Source organism: Lagenorhynchus albirostris, chromosome 8 (genome assembly GCF_949774975.1).
Source record: "Lagenorhynchus albirostris chromosome 8, mLagAlb1.1, whole genome shotgun sequence".
NCBI classification, from domain to species: Eukaryota; Metazoa; Chordata; class Mammalia; order Artiodactyla; family Delphinidae; genus Lagenorhynchus; species Lagenorhynchus albirostris.
In genome coordinates this window covers 18,293,571-18,319,821 of record NC_083102.1, presented here as the reverse complement: position 1 = coordinate 18,319,821, position 26,251 = coordinate 18,293,571, and the positions used below count along the sequence as shown (strand labels likewise).

Below are 26,251 nucleotides of genomic sequence, written 5' to 3'. Positions count from 1 at the left end.
CAAGTCTAGCTACAAGTGTTTGTTAGTAGTAACAGCTAAAGAATAACCAAGATTGCTTAACTCTTTCAGGCCTGTTTATGTTGTTTCCCCAGACTGTTCACTGTTTCCTTATTTTCCTTGTTGATCAGAAAAGTCTCATTTCTATTTTTGCTGCAACAGTAGTGCAGATAAATAAGTCTCCTGCGCTCCAATTTAGGAATAGGTGACTGGTGAGATTGAGGGGTCTCCTCATTTGTCTGGGGTCCTGGTTTTGGAGGGGTGGAGTGGGGTGGGTGCAGGTCAGTGAACCTACAGAATTGCTAACCCAGGTTCTGGTATTTGTAGGCAGCTTGGACTTGAGCATGGACTTGGATGACATGATTGATAACTTCCTGGCTGCCAGCCCCCGTTTCATCCTCAGTGGCCAGCACCATACCCGTCCTGAGAAAATCTACTATAAGAAAAGATCTCTGTGCGTAGGTAAAGCACATGTAGTATTAGCAAGTTTGGTACCTTTATGGAAGAAGTGTATTCAGTCAACAAACTCATTCACTTATCCAATAAATATTTACTGAATGTTTAATGCCAACAGTTACTGTTTTAGGTCCTGGGATTACAAACAGGACAGTCTCTGATCACATGCAGCTAGCTTCCTTTCTAGCCAGGGAGAGATAAATAGTAAACATACCTAAAAACAAGCTAATGTAATATCTGGCCAGATAATGTTAAGCCACATGATGAAGACAAAGGAGGTGATCAGGATAGAGATGAGGGCAGGGTTGGCAGCGTCGGAAGGAGGATGGAGAGGGAGGTGATGCATGTGCATACCTAGAGAGACACATTCCAGCAGGTGAGAAGAGGCCTCCGTGGACCTTGAGGGTGGTTGAGTTGTTTTGTGTGTACATGGGGTGGGGGAGGGGCGTGGTGGAGAAGCAAGGAAGGATGGTGACTCTTCTTGCTTGCTTGTCCTCTGGCACAAGACGCCCCAAATGCCTAAGCAACAATCCGAGCTTATCATTTAATGGCACTCTTGCTGTTTCCCAAGAAAAGCATCTTCATTATGATAGTTTCAAGATGCAATAATTTGTGCTTTCCTTTCCTTGGATGGAATGTCCCAGAATGCCCCAACCACTGGACCCCTAAAAACTTTACTGGTGTGGCACGCATCCTGAGTCTTGATGGGGTTTACTCCCCGACCTCTGGAGTACATGTTTCTTTCCAGGGTCTCCAGTGTGCTAGCCATTTCTTGCTCAGACAGTCCCATTAGCATGCTGTCATTGGTATAATGGATCAAGGTGGGAGGTCCAGAGGTCCAGATACCTTTGAACTACAACAGAAAGAAAGACAGTTAACTGAGCCCTGGGGAAAATCTGTAAATGCATACTGTTGTCTGTTCTGTCTGAATACAAAATGTCTTTGATCCTCCTATTGGTGGGAACAGAAAAAAACCCATTTGCCAGCTAAACATAAATGGGAAGAACAATTATTGCAATAGACCATGGAATCTAAGCTGGATAAAGAGGGAATCAAGGACGAGGCGATGCTGACTGTCTAGGGAAGGTGGAGGTGATGGACAGTGAAGTGAGATAAGATGAGTGGATCAGGGGTCTTAATGGCGCCAAGGAATTGATGAAGTGTGAGTGTTAGAAGCAGGGGAAAGAGGTATTGGTCAGGATGCGATGCTGAAATTTGAGATTTAATGGTAGGAGATGTATTGGTAGTAACAGTAAAGAGAGGAAAAGTTCATAACAATTGAAGGGGGTCAACTAAATGAGATACCAGAGGCACCAAGAATTATATGGATGTTGGAAGTCTTGGAGAATGGTTACAGAAGGGGTGGTGAAAAGTGGAAGAGTGACCCTGGGGTCAGTAGAAGGGACAGTGGGGCTTACAGTTTGATGCCATGTACTTCAAAGTATCTGAGATGTTGAGAGAGGAAATAAACGAAAAGCTGCGATATCCCAGGAGGATATTCACCTCACTTTTAGGCTCAGTGGAATGAAGACTGGCAGAGGAAAAACAGACCCCCTCTTAAGAGAGCTGCAGGGGAAGCATCGTCCTCCAGGAGGCGCTGGTTTTCACTTACAGCAAGTTCATGAACCCAACATTCAGAGAAGAGCTGGAGGATAAAGTACAAGGGCTTCTGGCAATGAGGCTTGTTGGCAGTGGTCTGTGGATAGTGTTTAATAACCAGGGCTCTGGGGAGCGGGGAGCGGGGGAGGTCTGATTTGCAGTGGTTGCCAGTTTCTGTGGAGTAAATCCTCCCCACACCCCTCAGTCCAACCTATTTCAAACTGCCCAACCTCAAGGGCCGAGATCAGGGTGGGTCAAGGGAGGCACTCACTCACAATTTGGTGCAGAGACAAAAAGCTCAGTAATCACGATGAATAAGATTTTAAGACGATAGTTTTTAAGGAAATAAATTTATTAAACAAACGACTGTGATGATTTCATATAGGGATAACAACGTTGAAAGAATAACGGGGTGGGGAGTGCCTCGGGGCGGGGGAGGGACTCCTTGGGTGTGAGGAGGCCCCACATTGCATTATAAATTTCGAATACTCTGCGAAAATCCTGAAAGAAGCCTTGTCTGCTGCTGCAGGCATCATCAGTTTGCTCAGAATCAGGGCTTTGAGTCACCAGTAGAATCACAAGACTTTGTCGAGAAATGGGAGCACGCTCCCGAGAAACTCACGGACTTTTGTTAAGAGCAAAGGAAAGCCCATTGTCAAAACAATTCGCCAAGCTTGAACATTTATGAGAGTGAATGAGTCATAAATCACTGTACATTTTTTAATATTATTTCTGAGAAAGAAATACATTTTCAATGCAATAAAAACCCACTACATGCACCATTAGGAGTGTGTGTTTTTATGTGCATTCTTCCAGGGAGGACTTCAAAGCTTTCTTTTAGATTCTCAGGTGGGTTTCTGACCCCCCAAAAGTTAAGATTATCAGAGGGCAGCCTCCATAAAATGTAAATGACAAATATATACACGATAAGCCCATCGACTGCAGCATGTCTACACACACATGCAACTTGTTTCATATATGTATATATGAAACTTCTTGGGGGAAAATGTTTTCTGAAACTATGTGATTCGTTCTGATTATGAATGCAGAAAAATCCCCAGCAAGTTTTATAGGAAGTAAAATTATAGTAGAGAAAAGGCTCTAATTCCATGCTAACCAAGCAAAGGGAATTGAGTTTTCTAAGAGAACATTTCTCGGTAAACCTAACAACTAAGTAAAGGGTTATGTGTATACCATCTCTTCTTTGCCCCTTCTTCCCTTCTGCTGCCTGGATTGTAGATGTAATGCTGGAGCTCAAGCAGCCAGATTGAATCACGAGACAGCATGGATAAAGCCGCAGGACAGAAGGAGCCTAGATTCTTTTAATGGTGCCGCTGCCTTATCAGACCTGGAGTGCCTTCCTTCAATCTTCTTTTACATGATGGAAAAATATAAACTTCTGTCTTATTTATGCTACTGCTTGCCACAAACTCTGCACAGATGTTCCCAATTATGCATTGTAATCACCCCAAGAGGTAAGTATTGTTATACCAGTTTTATAGATGAGGAAGCCAAGACCTACAGAGGTTGAGTAGGTGGCAGGTTGAGTCAGGCAGTCTGGCTCCAGAACCAGTGTTGTTACTCCATGCCAGGCATTATTCCAAGCCTGTTAATTAAGTAATCCCTACAGGAAACTTACAAGACAGTTACTATCATTCCCCCAATTTGTGAAAGAAGAAATTGAGGCATGGGAAGGTTAAAAGGTACCACAGATCATAGCGAGTAAGATGGAGCCAGGGTCTAAGGCAGGTATCTGACTCTGGGATTCATTGCTAACACTCTGCAATACAGCCTTTCTCAGAGGGCTGCTTTTGTCCAGTGAACAGGCATCAGTCATCTGGGTAAACTCTGGGACCATGTGCCCAGAGTTGGCCTTGATTTAACTCTGGCATTGAAGAGGGATCAGCTTTGTAGCATTGCCAATGCCCAAACTATATATAGACATTAATTTTAAAAAGGCAGAAACAAAAGCAAATATTTGCAAAAAATTCTCTTCAGTAGTCATTTAAAAAATCTCAAAGAGGGCTTCCCTGGTGGCGCAGTGGTTAAGAATCCGCCTGCCAGTGCAGGGGACACGGGTTCCAGCCCTGCTCCAGGAAGATCCCACATGCCGCGGAGCAGCTAAGCCTGCGCACCACAACTACTGAGCCTGCGCTCTAGAGCCCACGAGCCACAACTACTGAGCCCGAGTGCCACAACTACTGAAGCCCACGCGCCTAGAACCCGTGCTCCGCGACAAGAGAAGCAACCCAGTGAGAAGCCTGCGCGCAGCAACAGAGACCCAATGCAGCCAAATAAATAAATAAATTTATAAAAAAAATAAAAAATCTCAAAGAGAGCTACCCTTGTAGCAAAGCTTAGAAAGATATTTACCCAAATCATAATCTGATTTAATGCCCCCATATACGAAAGTTGTATTTGTCTATTTTAAGAGTATCAGAACTTGTTTGAGAAGCGAACACTTATCTGATGTTCAGAAAAATAGCATATTGTATGTTCCTAGCCTGGAAATCCCTGGGCAAACAAAAGTCAAAGTAACTGTCAACATGTATTAGTCACAGTCTATTGGAGTTTGAGGGTGACTGCTCTTCATTTCCTGAGCTGAGAATAAATTGAGCCATAGACACAAGGATACAGACATCAAATATCAGCTTTGTTTCTGACAAGCCTGAGTTGGAGAATAGGGTTTGAACTTTGCAGCCAGGATCCATCATGTGCCCCATGCACCCGGATTCAATGTGTCCACCAGGGCCGTGCAAACCTGGACCACTGTGTCTCCCTTTCAGAGGTTAGTCATTTACCTGGTGGAAAATGCATGCAACCCAAAGACAGGCTTGCTTTCTCTGACACATACACACACACACACACAGAGAGAGAGAGAGAGAGAGAGAAGATCTGGAAAATGCTGTCCCAAGTATGCACAATTCAAATTCAGGAAAAGTCCTAGATTCACCGAATAAGTCACTGTCACTCCACCACCCTTAGGGAAGAGTAAGTGAAGGGGCAGGTGAAAGGGAATGAATGTTGTCCTCTAAAGAGCTGCCGGAGAGCAGACTGTCCTACTTTATGGGGGCGACGTGGAATCTAGAGACATACAACCAAGAGGTCCTGCTAAGATGACTCGAGTGAAAGGCAATGCGCCAAGAGTTTTATATGACGAGGTGACAGGTAGTCTGACTCCAGAGGCCCCATACGGAAGCCCCACACTGCACGGGCATCTCCGGTGTGTGAAGAGCAGTCACCAAGGGCCATCTTGGATCAGGGGACCCATCTCATCAAAGGAGTGTCACATGCGAGTCACTGTTCAATCTCAAGCCTGCATCATTCTCTCCATCCTTAAAGTGGTTCTAAAATGAAGGAGGGAGTGTGTGAAATCGCCTCCTCTGTGCAGCCTACTTACATTCAGGTTTTATTAGTTCAGCCTGTAGGTAGGCATTGGTGCTACCTTACAGGTGAGGTCTTTAACCCTCAGAGGGGTTAAGTGACCTGCCCCAGACTATACAGAGCTAAAAAGAGGATGAGGCCAGGACTGAATATTTTACAAATGCCCTTCTCTTTGCCTCTTATCTCACTGCCAAGGAGAAAATGATCTTCCAAGAGCTTGAACCAGGTTGAGTATACCATTAACTGATTTGTACCTTAAGACCTCTCAGAAAGAGTGGTTATAAGATCTATAAATAAACAAGGATCATGGCAAGTTATACTTTTATAACTTGTAAAAGTATAAAAGTATAACTTATAAAGGTATATATAAGTATACTTATATAAGTTATACCCAAGAGTTATACTTTTATAGGAAGAAGGAAGCACATGCATTGCCAGGATTTTTGCTAGAGATGGTTCATACATTATTCTCTTTAATCTTCGCAAGAACCAGCAAAAGTAGGCTGTAATCTCTCTCTCTTTTTGAGCTTTAGTACATGAAGATCCTTACACTCAAAAAGATTAACTAACCTAAGTACACAAGTCCAAAACCCAAACTCCTTTCAGCATACAAGAATACATTCCAACAACTAATATTCTTTAAACACTATTGAGTTACAATGAGTTCTGCATACAGTGAGTATGCAGTTCACACACATTGTCCTCTTAAGTGTTTCCCAGACCCCTCTTGAGCTACTTTTTGCTGTGCTCACTTTGCAGGTGAAAAAGCTGAAGCTCAAAAAAGTTACTTCTTATAGCCAATAAATAGCAGAGTTGGAATTCAAATGCAGAATTCAAATGACACACCATGTCAAGCTCTGCCCAGGACACTGCCACTGAAATCTGAGACACATTCCTCTTCACCCACAGGAAGCGTTTCTATTTGCATAATGGCCTCACAGACAAAACAAAGCTTGCTGCCTAAAGACAGACTAGGGGGTTTGTGTGCTCAGCCTTTGAAAACCTAAATCTAAAAGTGATGGCTGGGCTTCCCTGGTGGCGCAGTGGTTGGGAGTCCGCCTGCCGATGCAGGAGACACGGGTTCGTGCCCCGGCCTGGGAAAATCCCACATGCCGCGGAGTGGCTGGGCCCGTGAGCCATGGCCGCTGAGCCTGCACATCCGGAGGCTGTGCTCCGCAACGGAAGAGGCCACAACAGTGAGAGGCCTGCATACTGCCAAAAAAAAAAAAAAAAAAAAGTGATGGCTAACACCATTATCTTTAAAACAAACAAACAAACAAACAAAAACCCTTAGGTACAATTATGGATGGCAGCTCCAGAGAGCATTGTTAAAGGAAACCTTTGGCATCCATCCCTGTATAAGTCAGTGTTCTGCTAAGAACAGAACCAATAGGATGTATATATTTCTCTCCATAGATAGACAGACAGATAGATATACATTCTTTGTCTCTTTCTGTATATATATACACACACTCTCTCTGTTTCTCTCCATATACATAAATATATAATAAATATATTACTGTATATTATATATTATCTCCTTTAATCCTCACAAGAACCTGCAAAATTAGGCTACAATGTCTCTCTCTCTTTTTGATCTTTATCAGGATCCTTTAGTAAGATCAATAGAGAGAATTTATATAGAGAGAGATCTCCTTTAACCCTCACAAGGATATCAATATGTCTATATATCTACATGTATCTATCTAGATAGATGGGGGGTAGATTTATTATAAGGATAAATGTGATTATGTGATTATGGAGGCTGCATGGAAGTCCCAAGATCTGCAGTCAGCAAGATGGAGACTCAGGAGAGCTGGGGGTGTAGGTTCCAGTCAGAGTACAAGGCTGGCATCTCAGTGCCAGCAGTCAGGTAGGCAGAATTCCCTCTTACTCCACCCTTTTTCCTATTCAGGTGTTTAACTGATTGGATGAGGCTCACCCTTACTGTGGAGGGCAATCTGCTTTCCTCAGTCTACCTATTCAAATGGAATCTCATCCAAAGACACCCTTACAGACACACCCAAACTAATGTTGATCACATGTCTGGGCACCCTGTGGCCTAGTCCAGTGAACACATAAAATTAACCATCACATTACCTAACAAATGACATTGGCATTAAGAAAGATAATGGAGATCTTCCACCACATACACCTCATTGCTCTCTTATGAGAGGCAGGGTAACTGGGCAAACGTTATATTCGTAAACTTTAGATGTTTGCACCAAGCCCATACCTTCTCTTTCTCTCCCACTCTTACTATTTGCTCTCTTCACACATCTCCTATATTAAGCTGCTCTGTAATTCCACTTGGCAACACTTGTCTGTCAACTGAAATAAAAATGCACAACATAAAAACTGTGAGTTAGGTTTTATTTGGGGTCCTTACTGAGGAGTGTAGCCCAGAGACAGCCTCGCAGACAGCCCTGAGGAACAGCTTGGAAGAGATAAGGGAGGAGCCAAGATAAATAGAATTTTTTTTTTTTTTTGCTGGAAAAAACATGTAGCCAAACATCAAAAATACTACTGCTAATCACAAAGAACAGACATCTCAAGTTAATGATTTTAGTGCTTTTTTATGTATGGAAAGACGTAAGAATCTGAAATTTTTCCTTAGATATGCATCTTAACTATCATTTGAAATTTGAAAGTTTTGAAATTTTTGAAATTTGAAAATTTTCCTTAGATATGTATCTTAACTATCTAAGGGCCGGTATATCCAAAGCACAAAATGCTTCCTGTTTTTCTCCAACCTGAATTCCTCTCAGGGCAACTACAGTGGCTAAAGGCTTGAACCTTGTAGAACTGGAATTGCAGGGAACATTTTTTTTCCTTTACATGTCCATCTGAAAATAAGTTTCACTGACAACAAAAGTTAGCAAAGTATGGAAGTGCAAGGGGCTGGGACACAGAAGGCTTGAGTTTGGATTACAGCTTTGCATCATACTAACTAACGTAAGATTGAACTATATAAATGTATAAATATTCAGCTTTTTAAAATATAGGAAATGTCAAGTTCATGTGGTTTAATATAATAATGATAGAGTAAGGGGGTGATACTTATTATCTCATGTAGCTCTCACAAAGCTATTGTGAAATAGGTTTCCCATCACCTGCATTTTACTGATGAAGAGAAAGCTTCAGAGGGTTTGACCAAGGCCACAAAGCTATTGTGTGACTGAACTGAGATTCTAACCAGGTCTCCCTGTTTCCAGAGCCAACACTCTTCTAGGCTTCACTTCCCATTTATACTGTGAGTCACATAGGCATTCTAGGTCTCAGGCATCATCTCTTCTATTTATCCTATGCAAGAAGAAACTCGGGGTTTTCTTTTTTCCACCAGTATTAACAAAGGAGTAAAACCATAAAAATTGACAGAATTCGTAAGTAATGGAATAAAGATTTTAAAAAAGTCAGGCAGACACCTAAAAGAATAAAAAAAAAAAAAGAATAAAAATAAAGAGTAAAGTCTAGCTACATGCAATAAGCATAGGGTATTACTTGTGAAAGTAATAACGATTAATAAAAACGTGTGATGCCATCTGTACTCAAGAGTCATTAAGTTACAGTATTTCTCAGTGAAAAGAAGTGTCTCTTTATCAATGACTACAGGCTATGAATTGTGATAAACAACACAGAGAAATAATGGATTCCTTTCTAGATTGTTATTAGCTCTGCGTTTTACTCAGATTGCATACTTTCTCGTCTATGTAGGAGATGGGGCTAAGGACAAAGCTTCCCCCTCTCGCTCTCTTGAAGAAGGAATTTTGCAAAGCAATGGGTGTAACATAGACCCTCAGCCTCAATGGGGGACAGTATCCTTCCCGGAATGCAAGGCTTAGGTGATCCCAATGAAGGCCTGCCTCTGCCTAGGCCAGTCTACGGGTCCCTCCACTTGGGCTTGGCACTAACACTTCCCAATCCCGTGTCTGCCACAGCCGAGACAAAGCACCATAAATAATATATGTACTCCTCCCTTTGTACCCCTAGACCCTCTTCCAGGACTGCCCAATGCAGCAGCTGCACTAAGAAGATGATACTTGATACACATATCGGCAAGGGGGTCTAGGGGTTGTGGCTGTCACAAGTACTAGAGATAGGACCCAGTAAGGCAGGCAAGGGTTCCCCAAGATGGTGGGCGAAATGAGAGACATGGAAAAACATTTTTTTTCACAGTAAGAAACACCATGATCAGCCTGTGAAGGCCGCTTCTGCCTGACGTGCCTCCCTAACCCCAGGCAGCTCTCTGGAGGGAAAGGGCAGAGAGCCATTCATGGGTCTCAAACCACATAAAATGGAATCTGCTCTCCATCCTGGATCAATTCCTAACATCCAGGATCAATTGTCTATAGGTGGGAGATAGTCATTCTTTAGGTGAAGAAACAGAGTAATCATTAATAATATCTATCTGTAAATAAGATTCTATTTGTCTCCTACCTGGAAACCAGAAGCAAGAGGAACACAGCTTTGACAGGGAGTCGTCATGGAACTTAGAGTCGAAATTCTTGGATGTTCTTATTCTTTTTCCATTTCCCTCATGCATCTGCTCACTCTGTAATGCAATAAGAAAACCACCACAGGGGTTAAAAATACAGCAGAACAATAGAAGTGTGCAAAGTGGCAGGCTTACGTCAAGCTAAATTTAACCAAACCAAGTCAAGTTAATGCAGTTCAACCAATGTGTTGAACGGTGCACCAACCACCTGCTTAGAGCAAATGTACAGAACTAACAGTGAGATGGCGGGGCAAGGGCAGGGATGCACACGAGGGAGGATGGGAAAGTTTTCACAGAGGGGGTCCTATTTGTACTAGGTAAGTTGGGCAGCATGATACAGAGAGTTTGGGAAGGGCATTCTAAGAAGTGGTTACCTTGACATGAATGAAGATGCTGAATCCAGGAAATGGCAAGTATCTTGGCATCAGTGGTCAGGAAGGCATTGGGGAAAGAGAAGGGACAGAGAATGTGGCCAGAAAGGCAGACTGGTCCAGACTGCATAGGTCTTGAGTGCCAAGCAAAGGAGCTTTAACTTCATCTTGTGGATGTGCACTATTATGGGAATTGTCTCAGAAAATCAGAGTGTGTCCATTGCTAAGCAGTGATTAAAGTGCTATCAGCAATGCTGCCTTGAGGAAACAACCATGGAATTTTCACCAAGTGAGTGGATGGTTCTGTTTACTCAGCACTGATTGGTGTGAGTGGACATACCATTGGTTATTATAGGTGTCATTCTTTTGTTTGAATGTTAGGGTTATTTCTTTGTTCACGTCTCTCAATGTTTTCTTAGTATCTAACAATTTCTAAAATTCTTGCCTAACTTAGCTATGCCAAGGGAATTCAGAAGAAAGTATATTTTTGTTCTTTATTGGCTGGAATTGTAAACTGTACTCAGGGAAATCTGGGCATGGTGGTGACAAAGACATTAAATATTAGAACTTACGGAGGAAGGAGAAACTTGGGGGACTGAATCAGGCTGCTTGGTCAGTTTCTCCTCCCTACCTAGAGTTTTCATTCATTCATTCACTAAATACATATTTATAAATATATTTCTTTTAATAATGTATATTATTTATACATATAATACATATTTAAAATACAAAATTTATTTAAAATATTTATATACTAGGCATCCTCTTCTCCACAAAAATTTTGTGGTCCTCTGTTTTCTTTAAATGAGAATCACACTGAGAACTGAAACCATCTATGACACACAGCTTACTGTCTATGTCTACATTAACATGAATTTACTTTATTCATCAGCCTACTCTTCCAGGAGATTCTTGCCCAGGAAAATTAAAATTGAAGATAACATTATTGTTCATGTCAGGAAAATAAAAGACCCATCAACTCTTAATTAATACACAACATTAAATGACAGTTTATACCCTGAAAATCTTTAAATCCTATCCTCAAAACCTTTACCTTTCTGGATCCACCAATTCTAGTCTATTACATTCTGATTCTTCCCCAGTTCGAATCAAGCTCCACCTCTGCCCCCTCCTCCTTCAAAAGACCAGACTTCAAAAGTCTCAATAAGGGACTTCCCTGGTGGTCCAGTAGTTAAGAATCAGTCTTGCAATGCAGGGGATGCCGGTTCGAACTAAGATCCCACATGCCATGGGGCAACTAAGCCTGCGCACCACAACTAGAGAGCCCATGTGCCACAACTACAGAGCCCACGTGCTCTGGAGCCATCACGACAACTAGAGCCAAAATGAAAGATCCCACATGCCGCAACTAAGACCTGACGCAGCCAAAAGATAAACAAATAAATATATATTTTTAAAAGTCTCAATAAATATTCCAACTTTGCCTGTCCCCCCTGAGATACTAATGAGACTCCATAGAGGCAGCATTCTCCCTTACCTCGGTCAGGTCAGCATCCTCTTATCAGCAGGTTGTTTTGGTCTTATTTTGGGAACCTAGCATTCCAAAGAAGCCTTTCTCTTAAATTAGTAGAAATATGAATGTTTGAGCTGGAAAAGTGTATGTGGGAAAAGGTTTTAAGCGATTGAATTGATTGATGTGCAGCCTTGCCTAGAAATCAGATCGCAAGAGTAGGAAAAATCAGATGACTAGGTAAAAAAAAGAATTTGAGAGATGCATGGAAATTGTTAGCAACAAATGAGAAGAAGCAAAAGGAGTGTAGGAAGTTAGATCCTTTTGGAAAATGATTAGACAACTTCATCTTTTACTAAACAAATATTGTGATTATTATCTAATTATTAAGAATAAGCTGTGGACTAGGCCATAAACTTGGATTGTTTTGAGAATAATCTAAATATTATAGCAGTACTAAAAAGTAGAGAAATGGAATTTGTTTTGTTATTGGGCTTTTGTAATATGGTACCACAAAAGCAAATATTTAGACTGGTCAGTTTAATACTTTCAGTGGAAATAAGCTTTTATTGTTTGTAAATTAGCACATTTTCATCTCAATCTGCCAGAGGTTTAACACATATTGTGTAAGTACATGTTTTTACAAATTTATAAAAATATAAATTTTGTCATGCATAAACAAGTGCATTCTCGTAAATATGATCTGAAAATTTTTAGTGTTGTGGAAACATGTAAGTTTAAATTTAGCTTAAAAATTTTAGTACAAGACGGAGTGTTCTTCAGTTGTAATTTAACTTCGTATTTATCCCAACACGTTCACAGAATAATTGTAATAAAGTTTATGTGGAACTGAGGAAACGGAAAATTACTTGTAAATTGAAAATCCACTTTGCTTTTAGATTTGTGAATCAAGAAATTACTTTTTGGACAACTTCAAATTTAAATTTCCTCATAAATGTGTCAACTTTGACATGACCCAGTTGTAACATTTTTTCAAGATAGTTTCTTTACAGGTGAATCATTTGAATTTATAACAGCCAATGATATGATGCTGTCAAGAGGATTGAACTTCTGGTTGAAGGTTGATACATCTCGATTGTGGCAAAATCAATCATCAATCAATAAACAATCCTTTTATATTTTGATGAATTCACATGTGGATGCTTTCTTCCAAAGTATTGATAGAATCCTCTCAGTCCTGCACTGAAAGAGGAGAGCCTGGCTTATTCATGTAGTATTATTTGTTTGATAAAGTGGGTTGATGTTATTAGACAATAAAAGGGTTAAAATGTGGCTGGTATGTGCAAGATGTTTTTAGGGGGTTCCTGAAGCCAAAACTATTTCATAGTACTTCTAAGACAGCATTTTCCTTTTTGACTGTCATTCTCTTACAAGCATACAGTGGAGTTTTCAGAGGTTACATGGCATGCAATGTTGCAACAGAGTTAAATGCAGAAGATATGGGAATTTGGCTGTCTTCTCTTAAACCACACATTAAAGAGTTTGTAAAAATGCAAAATAATGCCAGTCTTCTCACTCAATTTTTGTATTTGAAAATAGTCATTTTTGCCTAAAAATATGTTATTTGTATAATATGTCATGGTTTTATTATTGCTATTTTTAATGAACTAATACATCAAGATTTCTTAATTTTCTCAGTTTTAATTTCTAACATAGCAAATATTAGTTAATATAGCACACATTAAACTAAAGCCCTTCAGGGTCCTCAATAATTTTTAAGCATATAAAGGGGTTCTGAAACCAAAAAGTATGAGAACTACAGCCACAAAGTTCTATTACTGTTCCCCATTCAATGAGGAATCATTTCCAGCATCCCACACTGTTGGCCACCCAACCCAAGAAAAGATGACGAGTTCAGAGGTTTGGGAGGTAGCTTGCCAGTTTGTTGGACAATCATAACGTCATAATGTCTCTATTTTGTGCCCCATTGAACTCCTGGAAACATCTTCTTTTTGGTCTTAGTGCTTGCAGTCATAAAAGTTTCATATTGTATGATAGTTCTTCAATTTCTGAAGACAGTATCATCTCTTGTGCAGTTTATTCTCCAAGCATATTATTCCTATTTCTTTAGTGTATTCTCTGTCTGACATGATTTCTAACCTTCTCATCAGCACACTTCAGTTTTTCATGGTCTCAGCACACATAGGAAGAAAAGAGAATTTCTCTGGAAAGGGATCTTACCAGAGCCAAGTGTAATGAGGCAATAGCTTTCTTGACTGGTCATTCTATTTTTTTATACTATTATTTTTCTTACTGAATTGCTGGTAGCCAATCGTTATCTCTTTTTATTATGAATTTCTCCAAGAATTAGGTCCCTCCATCTCTCCTATTCTGTGTTTGTGCAATAGAGTCTTTAAACCCTAACCCTGATTCAAATATCATTGTGTTGGGTTTGGTCCCAAATTTTAGCATAGCACATTTTTTATCTTCTCTTAGATGAAAAATGGCAAAACTTTATTCCATTATTAATCTTCTTCCATTCTTGGAATAAGAAATTGTAATAAGAAATTTTAAAGCAAGTAAACCAGCAAAAAACTGATGTTGTATTAGAAATAGAAAAGTTAAATAATACTGATAATTATGACCTACCTATTCAGTGTCTGTGGAAAGGGTAAAAACTGGAGTGGGAGCGGTTTCACATCTTTTTAGGATTACCCGAAATAATCTTATCTTTTAGGCAAATTGCCTGAAATGACTGTACCAGGAAAAAGTGCATTACTGGCTTTTATCTCCAAAGGGAATGCTAAACAAATCATCTTACTTCACCCTCCTTCCTAGATCTAATTTTAAGCACTGAATGTACTGTGTATTTATAGTTATCTTGACCCCCAGATGAATTTGTCTAACAGGAATTATTAAATTAACCTTTGAATCTCATTGGCTTTGTTGTGGGGCAAGTGAAAGTTATTTGGCATTCACCTGTCAAAGGCAAAGTGTACAAACCCTTCAGAGTGTCTCGCAAGGGCCAGGTAGGAGAGCATAACTCTGTTTGTTCCGTTCAGGTGACTTTAATAACTCAACTTAATAACTCAAGCTTTTAAGTTGAAAATCCAAAATCAATATCTATAGTATCAACTTAAAGAAAAATGCACAACATAAGAGTTGTGAATTTAAGTTTTATTCAGGGACTTACTGAGGACTATAGCCCAGGAGACAGCTTCTAGTAGCTCTGAGGGAACTGCTCCAAAGAGGTAGGGGAGAAGTCAGTTTATATATGAATTTTTTTCACTAGGAAATACATGCAGTCAAGTATATATCTTGGTAAAAGATCACAAAGAACAGATATCTCAAGTTAAGGATTTTAGTGCTTTTCTATGTATAGGAAGATGCAAGAATCTGGGGTCATTGAGATTCTTCCTGAGATACATCCAACTAAGGGCCTGTTTATCCAAAGCACAGAGGCCCTCATCCAGTGTTTCTTCCTCTCAGGGTGCACTGTCTGGCAGTTGCAGTGGGTTACAATTTAACCCTTGTAGAACTGGTGGGTTAAAGCTGGCATGTTTTAACTGGTGGGTTAAAACAACACTCTTTGGTGTTTTTTTTTTTTTTTTGGTTCACAATAGTAACATTCAATACAACTTTTAACAAAGCTAGCTAGTGCGCTATACTCTTCACATTTGGATAAATTGCTCTGAAGAATAATCTCAAATTAAAACTAACATTGGTAAATTTCAGTGAACATGAAACCTTTTTTAACAGTTGCATTGAGGGCCTTCCCTGGTGGTCCAGTGGTTAAGAATCCGCCTTCCAATTCAGGGGACACGGGCTCAATCTCTGATGGGGGAACTAAGATCCCACATGCCCCAGGGCAACTAAGCCTGTGTGCCGAAACTAGAGAGAAGCCTGTGGCTGCAACGAAGATCCCACCTGCTGCAACTAAGACCCAATGCAGCCCCCCCAAAAAAAAAAAGTTGCATTGAGACTGTGTAGGTTAAAAATGTATACTTTAAATCCTAAAGCTACCACTAAAAAACAAAGCAAAGAGTTTTAACTAATAATCTCACGAAAGAGATAGACTGAAATCATAAAAGATACTCAGTTCATCTAAAAGATACAGAAAAAGAAAAAAGAGAACAAAGAACAGCTGAGACAAATAGACAATAAATAGCAATGTAACAGATTTAAACCTAACTACCTCAATAATCACATTAAATGAAAATGGTCTAAACACCCCTATTAAAAGGCAAAGATCATCAGATTGGATAAAAAGCACAATACAACTATATACTGTTTATAAGAAGCATTTTAATTATAAGGAAGCAATTAGGTGAAAAGAAAAAGGGTGAGAATTATATTCCATGCTAACACTAATCAAAAGAAAGCTTGAGGGACTATATTAACATCAAACAAACTTACCTTCAGAGCAGATGATATTTCATGGATAAAGAAGGTTATTTCATAATGATAAAGAGTTCAATTAATCAGGGAGGTATAACAACACTGAACTTTTATGTACCCAATAATAGACCTTTAAAATATATGCAGCAAAAACTGATAGAACTGAAAAGAAAACTGCAACTATAAGAGATTTCAATATTCCTTTTGTAATAATTGATAGAACAAGTAGTCAGAAAATCAGTAAGGATATATAAAACTTAAACAACACAATCAACTTGATCAAATAAAAATTTATAGAATACCCCACCCAACAACAGGATAATATATATTATTTTAAAATGCATATGGAATATTTACCAAGATAAACAATAATCTTGTCCATAAAACAGGTCTCAATAAATTTAGAAATATTCAAGTCATACAAAGTATGTTCTATGACCAAACCAGAATTAAGCAGGCTCATGAAAAGATGCTTAACATTGCTGATCATCAGGGAAATGCAAACAAAAACCACAATGAGATATCACCTCACACCTGTCAGAATGGTTATCATCCAAAAGGATGCAAATAATAAATGTCGGTGAGGATGTGGAGAAAAGGGAGCTCTCCTACATTGTTGGTGGGAATGTAGCTACTGTGGAAAAAAGTATGGAGGTTTCTCAAAAAAACTAAAAATAGTAACTACCATATGCCCCAGTAATTCTACTCCTGAGCATATATCCAAAAGAAACAAAAACACCAATTCGAAAAAATACATGACCCCAATGTTCATAGCAGCAGTATTTACAATTGCCAAGGTATGGATGCAACATAAATGTCCTTCAACAGATGAATGGATAAAGAAGATATGGCATATATATATACAATGGAATATTACTCAGCCATAAAAAGGAATGAAAGTTTGTCATTTGCAGCAACATGGATGAACCTGGAGGGTATTATGCTAAGTGAAATAAGTCAGACAGAGAAAGACAAATATCATATGGTATCACTTATATGTGGAATCTTAAAAATACAACAAACTAGTGAATAAAACAAAAAAGAAGCACACTCACAGATATAGAGAACAAACTAGCTGTTACCAGGGGAGGGGGAGGGACAACACAGGTGTGGGGGAAAAAGGGTTATTATTGGCTTTTATGGAATCATGTATGTGAAACTTTTGAAAATTGTGAAGCACTACAGAATTTAAAGAATCTTTCATTCAATTAAAAAAAATTAAAAAATTTAAAAAAACCCTTACAACATAACCAGTCCTGCAAACCTATAGTAGATGCCATAATATTGTATTATTTGTCAGTTAAAATATACTTATATTCCATCTGATACAGACACAAAGGTGATGTATTATTTAACTGGCAAAATAAATCCTATGAGAGTGCAGAAAGGAAGGAAGCAAGGAAGGAAGGAAGGAAGCAAGGAAGGAAGGAAAGAAGGAAAGAGAGAGGGGGGAGAAAGAAAGAAAGAAAGAAAGAAAGAAAGAAAGAAAGAAAGAAAGAAAGAAAGAAAGAAAGAAAGAGAGAGAGAGAGGAAGGAAGGAAGGAAGGAAGGAAGAAAGAAAGAAAGAAAAAGAAAGGAAGGAAGAAAAAAAAAGAAAGGAAGGAAGGAAAGAATGGAGGGAGGGAGGGAGGAAGGAAGAAAGAAAACAGAAATATTTCTGGAGAAACCTCAAATAAATATTTGGAAACTAAATAATGCATTTCTAAATAACTCATGGGTTAAAGAAGAAATCAAAGGTAAATTAGAAGGTATTTAGAACTGAATGAAAATGAAAACATACCATGCTAAAATTTATAGGATCCTGTTAAAGCAGTACTTAGGAAGGAAATTTAAAAGGCTAATACCTATATTAAACAGAATAAAGGTCTCAAACAAATAAACTTAATTTCTACCATGTAAAACTAGGGGAAAAAACAAACCCTGAAACTTGAGGTGAGAAGAAAGGAAATAATAAAGGTCAGAGCAGAAATAAATTAAATGGATTACAGAAAAATAATAGAGAAAATCAAATGAATCCAAAATATGTGTTTTTTTTTAACATAGATCAATAAGATTGCTTAATCTCTAACCAGATTAATCAGGTTTAAAAAGAGAGAGAGAGAGAGAGAAGACACAGATTACCAATATCAGGAAGGAGAGATGTGATACCACCACACATTCTACAGATATTAAAAGGTAATAGTGTATTATGAACAATATTTTGATAATAAATACGATGATTTAGATAAAATGAACAAATTCTGAAAAAGGAACAAACTCTCAAATCTCACAAAAGAAGATATAGTTACCTGAATAGCCCCATATTTATTAAGGAAATTGAATCTACCTCTCTCTGCCAAAAAACCCTCCAGGTCCATTGATGAATTTCACCAAACATTTAAGGAAAAAATAATATCCACTTTACACAAATTCATTCAGAAAACTGAAGAAGAGAATACTTCCCAACTCATTTTATGAATTATGCTTTTCTCTGGGTATATGCCCAGTGTGGGATTGCTGGGTCATATGGTAATTCTGCTTTTAATTTTTTAAGGAACCTCCATACTGTTCTCCATAGTGGCTGTATCAATTTACATTCCCACCAACAGTGCAAGAGGGCTCCCTTTTCTCCACACCCTTTCCAGCATTTGTTGTTTGTAGATTTTCTGATGATGGCCATTCTAACTGGTGTGAGGTGATACCTCATTGTAGTTTTTTTTTTTGTTGTTTTTTTTTTTTTACATCTTTATTGGGGTATAATTGCTTTACAATGGTGTGTTAGTTTCTGCTTTATAACAAAGTGAATCAGTCATACATAAACATATGTTCCCATATGTCTTCCCTGTTGCGTCTCCCTCCCTCCCACCCTCCCCATCCCACCCCTCCAGGCTGTCACAAAGCACCGAGCCAATATCCCTGTGGCATGCGGCTGCTTCCCACTAGCTATCTACCTTACTGCGTTTGTTAGTGTGTATATGCCCATGAGTCTCTCTCGCCCTGTCACAGCTCACCCTTCCCCCTCCCCATAACCTCAAGTCCGTTCTCTAAGAGGTCTCAGCCATAAAAAGAAACGAAATTGAGCTATTTGTAATGAGGTGGATAGACCTAGAGTCTGTCATACAGAGTGAAGTAAGTCAGAAAGAGAGAGACAAATACCGTATGCTAACACATATATATGGAATTTAAGAAAAAAAAATGTCATGAAAAACCTAGGGGTAAAGCAGGAATAAAGACTCATTGTAGTTTTGATTTGCATTTCTCTAATAATTAGTGATGTTGAGCAGCTTTTCATGTGCTTCTTGGCCATCTGGATGTCTTCTTTGGAGAAATTTCTATTTAGGTCTTCTGCCCATTTTTGGATTGGGTTGTTTGTTTCTTTAATATTGAGCTGCATGAGTGGTTTATATATTTTGGAGATTAATCCTTTGTCCGTTGATTCATTTGCAAATATTTTCTCCCATTCTGAGGGTTGTCTTTTCGTCTTGTTTATGGTTTCATTTGCTGTGCAAAAGCTTTGAAGTTTCATTGGTCCCATTTGTTTATTTTTGTTTTTATTTCCATTACTCTATGAGGTGGATCAAAAAATCTCTTGCTGTGATTTATGTCAAAGAGTGTTCTTCCTATGTTTTCCTCTACGAGTTTTATAGCGTCCGGTCTTACATTTAGGTCTCTAATCCATTTTGAGTTTATTTTTGTGTATGGTGTTAGGGAGTGTTCTAATTTCATTCTTTTACATGTAGCTGTCCAGTTTTCCCAGCACCACTTATTGAAGAGACTGTCTTTTCTCCATTGTATATCTTTGCCTCCTTTGTCATAGATTAGTTGACCATAGGTGTGTGGGTTTATCTCTGGGCTTTCTGTCTTGTTCCATTGCTCTATGTTTCTGTTTCTGTGCCAGTACCATATTGTCTTGATTACTGTAGCTTTGTAGTATAGTCTGAAGTCAGGGAGTCTGATTCCTCCAGCTCCGTTTTTTTCCCTCAAGACTGCTTTGGCTATTAGGGGTCTTTTGTGTCTCCATACAAATTTTAAGATTTTTTTGTTCTAGTTCCATAAAAAATGCCATTGGTACTTTGATAGGGATTACACTGAATCTGTAGATTGCTTTGGGTAGTATAGTCATTTTCACAATATTGATTCTTCCAATCCAAGAACATTTATTTACATGACACTGCAAGATATGAAATTCCACATAGAAATAAGAAACCCATTGAGAGGAGAAGCTTCATACAGTATGTACAGTTTGGAACTGTTCAAGTAGAGTTTCGTTGTAAAAAGTGCTACAATGACAAACCGCATTTAGAAAGAGTTCTTAGTAGAGAAACAGTGAGACAAACTTATACCAAACATAGTACACAACAAACAACTTTTTTTGTGTGTGTGTGTGGTACGCGGGCCTCTCACTGTTGTGGCCTCTCCCATTGCGGAGCACAGGCTCTGGGCACGCAGGCTCAGCGGCCATGGCTCACGGGCCTAGCCACTCCGCGGCATGTGGGATCTTCCCGGACCGGGGCACGAACCCGCGTCCCCTGCATCGGCAGGCGGACTCTCAACCACTGCACCACCAGGGAAACCCCATAACAAAGAACTTTATGCCTCAGATGTGCAATCTAAAAGTTGAAGGTCCCAGCAGTGCCATCCTGAACTTGGAATGTAATACTCTCTTAGCAATAGCCCATGAAATACAACTTTCCTGATCCCCAGACAAAATAAGCAAACCCTACTCTCCTCTTCCTTCAACTCAACACAGAAAGGCATTTACTCTTAGAATTGTTAAAATGTGCCTAATAATCTTAGGGTTTGTTTAAGCTCTTGATTTGCCTTGGTAAACTATCATACATATTATATGCCTGGCTGGGCTTTTGGAAGCATGCTCCCTGAATAATACAATATCTATTTCTTTCTCCTTTTATTTTCACACCCAATTATTCTCTAAGAGTCATAGATTTGTTGTTCAGGTGTGCTTTTTCCTTCTTTAGTGCAGTGTTATCTTTCTATTAAGTGTGCTTTCTTACAAGAACACACATCCTTCATTTATCAAATTCCGATTTATTTGTATTAAACTACCTAGTTCTCATTCCTATGTTTACTCCATGCAATATTATTTTGGGGGCATCTGAGGTCCTAAGTAGGGTGGCTAATTCATCTTGGTTTACCTGGGACTTTTCCGATTTTAAAACTGAAAGTCCTGGGACTTCCCTGGTGGTGCAGTGGTTAAGACCCTGCCTGCCAATGCAGGGAACACAGGTCCGATCCCTGGTCCGGGAAGATCCCACATGCCGTGGAGTAACTAAGCCCGTGCGCCACAATTACTGAGCCTGCGCTCTAGAGCCTTTGAGCAGCAACTACTGAGCCCTCGAGCCACAACTACTGAGCCCACGTGCCACAACTACTGAAGCCCGCGTGCCTAGAGCCTATGCTCCGCAACAAGAGAAGCCACCACAATGAGAAGCCCATGCACCGCAACGAAGAGTAGCCCCAGCTCACCGCAACTAGAGAAAGCCTGCGCACAGCAACAAAAATCCAATGCAGCCAAAAATAAATAAATAAATAAAATTTTGAAAAACAAAAAAACCTGAAAGTCCTGTGATCAGGAACTCTCCATGGTCCCAGGCAAACAGAGATAGTTTGGACACTTTAGTAAGAATTATTCCTGACAAGTGACCTTATCATATTTATTTAAGAAGTTTAAGCTCACTTCTCCTTTGCTGCCTCTTGTCATGTTTTTTTCATTGGATCCAATTTTACTGAGTTTCCTTCCTTTCCAAACTCTAAGCATCATAATCTATTAGAGTTGCAAGGAAACAGATATTGTCCGGTCAAACTCATTGATCTACAGATGATCAAACTAAGCCTAGAGAGAAGTGAGCAGCTAAATTTACACCTTGAAATCCTGTGGCAGTTATGCCTTACAACCATAGTATCTATAATAGTCATAGTGGCTAATACTTCTATGTCCTCAAGTCTTCCTGCTTGGTGGGGACAACTTGTCCTTTAAGATTAAACAAAAGCTTTCTCAGATTCAGATCCCATCTAATGACAAGTACCCTGGCGTCTCTCCCAACGTCCCCAGGATTCCTGGTGTTCTCTGTTTTGCTGGGACCTCTAGGTCAGTCCCTGGCTCTGCTGATTTTCTGATGCTGGACATGTGCTCACCTTCTGTGTGGGGTGTTCTTTTCCACACAGTGTTGCTGTGGCTCCACTGCCTGTGACTTCAGCAGTTGTGGGCCTACTTTCCCTTCCAGTGTCCTTCCTTCCAAAGTCGTCATCATTGTGTTGACCAGGTCACTCTATGGCCATGCTCACCGAGGGTCCTCTTCCTGCCATCGCTAAAATCCTTATTGGGCTTTCCCTTTTAGTGTCTTTTTTTTTTGGCCATGCCGCGTGGCATGCCGGATTGGCATGTGGGATATTAGTTCCCCAACCAGGGATCGAACCTGTGTCCCCTACATTGGGAGCGCAGAGTCTTAACTGCTGGACTGCCAGGGAAGTCCCCCTTTTAGTTTCTTAAAATGATTTTTCTTTAGCTCATCCCTCAGTGTCAGACAAGCACATCTCTTCTAAAACTTGGAGTTAGTTTTGTTGGTCCAGATGGAGGACAACTCGAGAGTACATTTCTCCCACCCCAGTCATTCTTTGAATACATAATCAAGTCAGCATCCCTAAGCCTTGACACCTCAACTTGCTTCTACCCCAGGAAAGTTCCCTGCCCACCCCATACACTGCCCCTCAAAAGTGAGGCCGGGTCTTTCCTTCTCTTTTTACACCTGATTATTGGTTCCAAAATGTCCCCTTATGGCTTTACCCAGCAAATGGATCATAACCCCATGCAGAGGCTCTTGAGGCCCCCTCAGCATTTACCTGGGTCCCCACAGGTGCAGACCATGCTTTCTCAGGATCCCACTGCATTTAATGATCTCTAATAATAATATCTATAATAATTCCCAAGACCCAGCTTAGTTGCACCGATAACAATGTTCACGGTGTTACTATAAGAATAAAGCGATTTCTACCCCAAGCCCTAATCTAGTTTTGCTCATCTAATTTATGTGATTATATGCTGAAGAGAGATGCTAGAATTACAGAAACACCCTGCACTGATTAGTTGCTTACTCTTCTGAGGGAGCAGGGGTGAGCTGCTTCTTTATCCTACAGTAGACACAGGACTGTTTTCATTTCTCGACTCTTTTCTGTTAACCTATATCAGTTTGGGGATAATAAGAAACTATGTTCAGGCCTCTCAGATTGGTCCTACCCTGACCCGAGGAGCAGACTCGGTGGGCTGTGGAGGGCTGCTGGGGGGGACACTTCCTCTTCCCTGTGCCCTTATCACTCAGAGTCGGCTTCGGCTCAAGCTTTGAACCTTTATTCTACACCTCAAACAATCCCCCATGAATAAAACACATCAATCTCTTTGGGGACAGTGTCTCCCTAGGCCAACTTGTCTTTCCCTAGGAGCTGGCCATCAGGCACTCCTAGGGGTGTCCTGAAGTTCCCATCAGAAAGGCCTGCTCAGCCTCTTGCATTCTGGCAATGAGAGCGTCAGCCTCTAGCCTGGCTGCAGGTCAATGCCCCTCCCAAGAGGGCTCTCACACCCAGCCAACACTGGGTAACACCGGCAACAAGGCAGAGTCATCCAGGAAAGGTCTGGTCCTAAGTCAGCTCCCAGCCACAGGTCACTCTGTCTCTCTCTGAAGAGCTGATAGCTGGTCTGGGTGCATCTACTTGGAGGTAGGCGCTGGCAAGGGAAGCAGAGCTGCTCTTATACATGATGTGCTGCGCCTGCCTATGAACATGACTTTGAACGTGGTGTACTAGGTCTGACCCAGGAGATGAATGTGATAAAAGTCAGAGTGAGTAGGAGAGCCATGGAGATGTAGAACAGAAATTCAGACCCAGCCTGGGTCCATAAAGGTGCACAGATTTTACTCAAAAGCACAGGTTGTACCTACCTCAAGCGCTTCTGCGGTTGAAGAATGATCCGTTATGTGCCTTGCCAGCATCTCCCCGGTTTCCTTCTGTAAAGCCTTTAAAGATCATCTGGAAAGGTGTCCCCGGTCGCTTTCCCACTGTGCCCACCATGGATACTGTATCTCCTCAGTTCTTAACTCGTTCATTTACCCATCGGGTAACGCTGACTGTCTTCATTGGAGCGAGCGCTGAGCTGAGAGAATGCAAATGCGCGTGGCTCCTGATCTCAGGAAGCTTCGGGCCAGTGGAAGAGGCTAAAGCTCATACGCTTAGCAAGGTGCAGGTGGTCTGAGCAAAATGCTGAGAAAGCACAGAGGATTTAGTGATTGACTCCCGGCTGCTGCCCGGAGGGGTCAGGAAGGGCCTCACAGGGGAGGAGACGTGGTGTCTACACCTAGCGGAGGAGAGACCCTTGCCAGGTAGGGAAGGTGAAGACAGGTGTCACTGGGGATCTCACCAATGGTATAGGACTGTCACCACCGCGGCCCAGGCAGTCTCTGACCTCAAAGTCGACAGGTGGCTTCATCACCCTGGGGCCGCCCAGTGATGCCTCCTCCTCCCCTGCTCGTAGGCATTTTTCACCCCACACAGGCCGTTTTCTTTTTCTTTTTAAATATTTTAAAAATTTTATTTTATTCATTTATCTAATTTTTGGCTGAATTGGGTCTTCCCTGCTGCATGCAGGTTTTCTCTAGTTGCTGAGAGCGGGGGTTACTTTTTATTGCAGTGCGTGGGCTCTAGGCATGCGGGCTCAGTATTTGTGGGGCATGGGCTTCAGTAGTTGTGGCTTGCGGGCTCAGTAGTTGTGGCACACTGACTTCAGTAGTTGTGGCACACGGGCTCAGTAGCTGTGGCACACGGGCTCTAGAGCACAGGCTCTGTAGTTGTGGCACAGGGGCTTAGTGGCTCTGCAGCATGTGGTATCTTCCTGGACCAGGGCTGGAACCCGTGTCCCCTGCATTGGCAGGCAGATTCTCAACCACTGTGCCACCAGGGAAGTCCCCACAGGCCGTTATCTATCCTCACCCAGGAAGCAGAAGACTCTGGGCCCATTCATTCCTCAAGGACTGCACTCACTCTATGTGAGGCCCTGTCCCAGGCCCTCTGCAGGGGGAGCAAAGAACACGAGGCCTTGGGCCTGCACTGAAGAGCTGCAGTCATGTTAGGGGCTGTGCAAGGCCATGCAAAGGCGTCAGTGTGAGTCACAGAAGCAAAGGCCATGGGTTTGTCATGAGGGTGCAGGGCCTTCCACATGTCATGGAACACAGTACTGAATATCACAAACACTAAAACTAGCTTTCTCAACTTTTCTCTGATTGTTTACAAGTAATGTGTTTACCCTGACAAATCTTGTTAGACTCAGAGGTTCAATGGCCAGGGTTGCTATGTTGATGGCAATGCACATCATCCATCTCTGATGTCATATCAATGATTCAGTGTTCACGACGTCAGTTTTTTCAATGGACATTATTTACCCAAGAACTCACCATCACCACCGTGACTATAGTTTTGTTGCCACTATATACTCCATTCTATTTTTCATTTGAAATATTGGTTGAATGCCTACCCTAGGTCCAGCCCTTTTCCAGGTGCTAAAATTCAAAAGCAGGGGCCATAGGAAGAGGCAAATACCCTTGAGATGAGTGACGTACTCAGCGCCTTCTCCCCATATACTCTCCCTTGGAATCCAGCCTTCTCTGCAGATGGAATAACAGACCTGCCTCATCCCTCAGACCTTCTCTACCAACTCACCCTCAAGATTTCAACTCAGCTCCAGGCTTTTTTTTTTTTTTAAATTTTTGGCTGTGCTGCTTGGCAGGTGGGATCTTAGTTCCCTGACCAAGGATCAAACCTCCTCTCCTCCCCAACACCCCCTGCAGTGGAAGCCCAGAGTCCCAATCACTGGACCACCAGGGAAGTCCCATCAGCTCCAGGCTTTTAAATGCAAATAGCCGGAAAGACGTAGCTCAAGGATCCATGGATCATTTATGGCTCAAGGTGGATACATTTCCAGTGGGTGTGATTACGAAGAAGAGAGCAGAGCACCCATGGGGTCTGGGCTTGAGAGACCTGGAGCATTCAGGTGAGTTGTAGGGAGGAGGGATTGGGGAAAACGACACACGAAGGCATGCCCTGTTGACAAGATGAGTTCATGTTATAATTGCTTCT

General features: G+C 41.0%; 1 long non-coding RNA gene across 1 annotated transcript; it reads right to left on the bottom strand.

Moving 5' to 3' along the window:
- Nucleotides 1–215: 215 nt before the first annotated feature.
- On the bottom strand, nt 216–24,312 carry LOC132524549 (uncharacterized). The gene is made up of 4 exons (XR_009541911.1): nt 24,233–24,312; nt 9,874–9,988; nt 7,673–7,767; nt 216–1,306 (listed from the first exon to the last, which is right to left on the bottom strand). It is a non-coding gene; the product is annotated as an uncharacterized LOC132524549 (long non-coding RNA).
- Nucleotides 24,313–26,251: the final 1,939 nt, after the last annotated feature.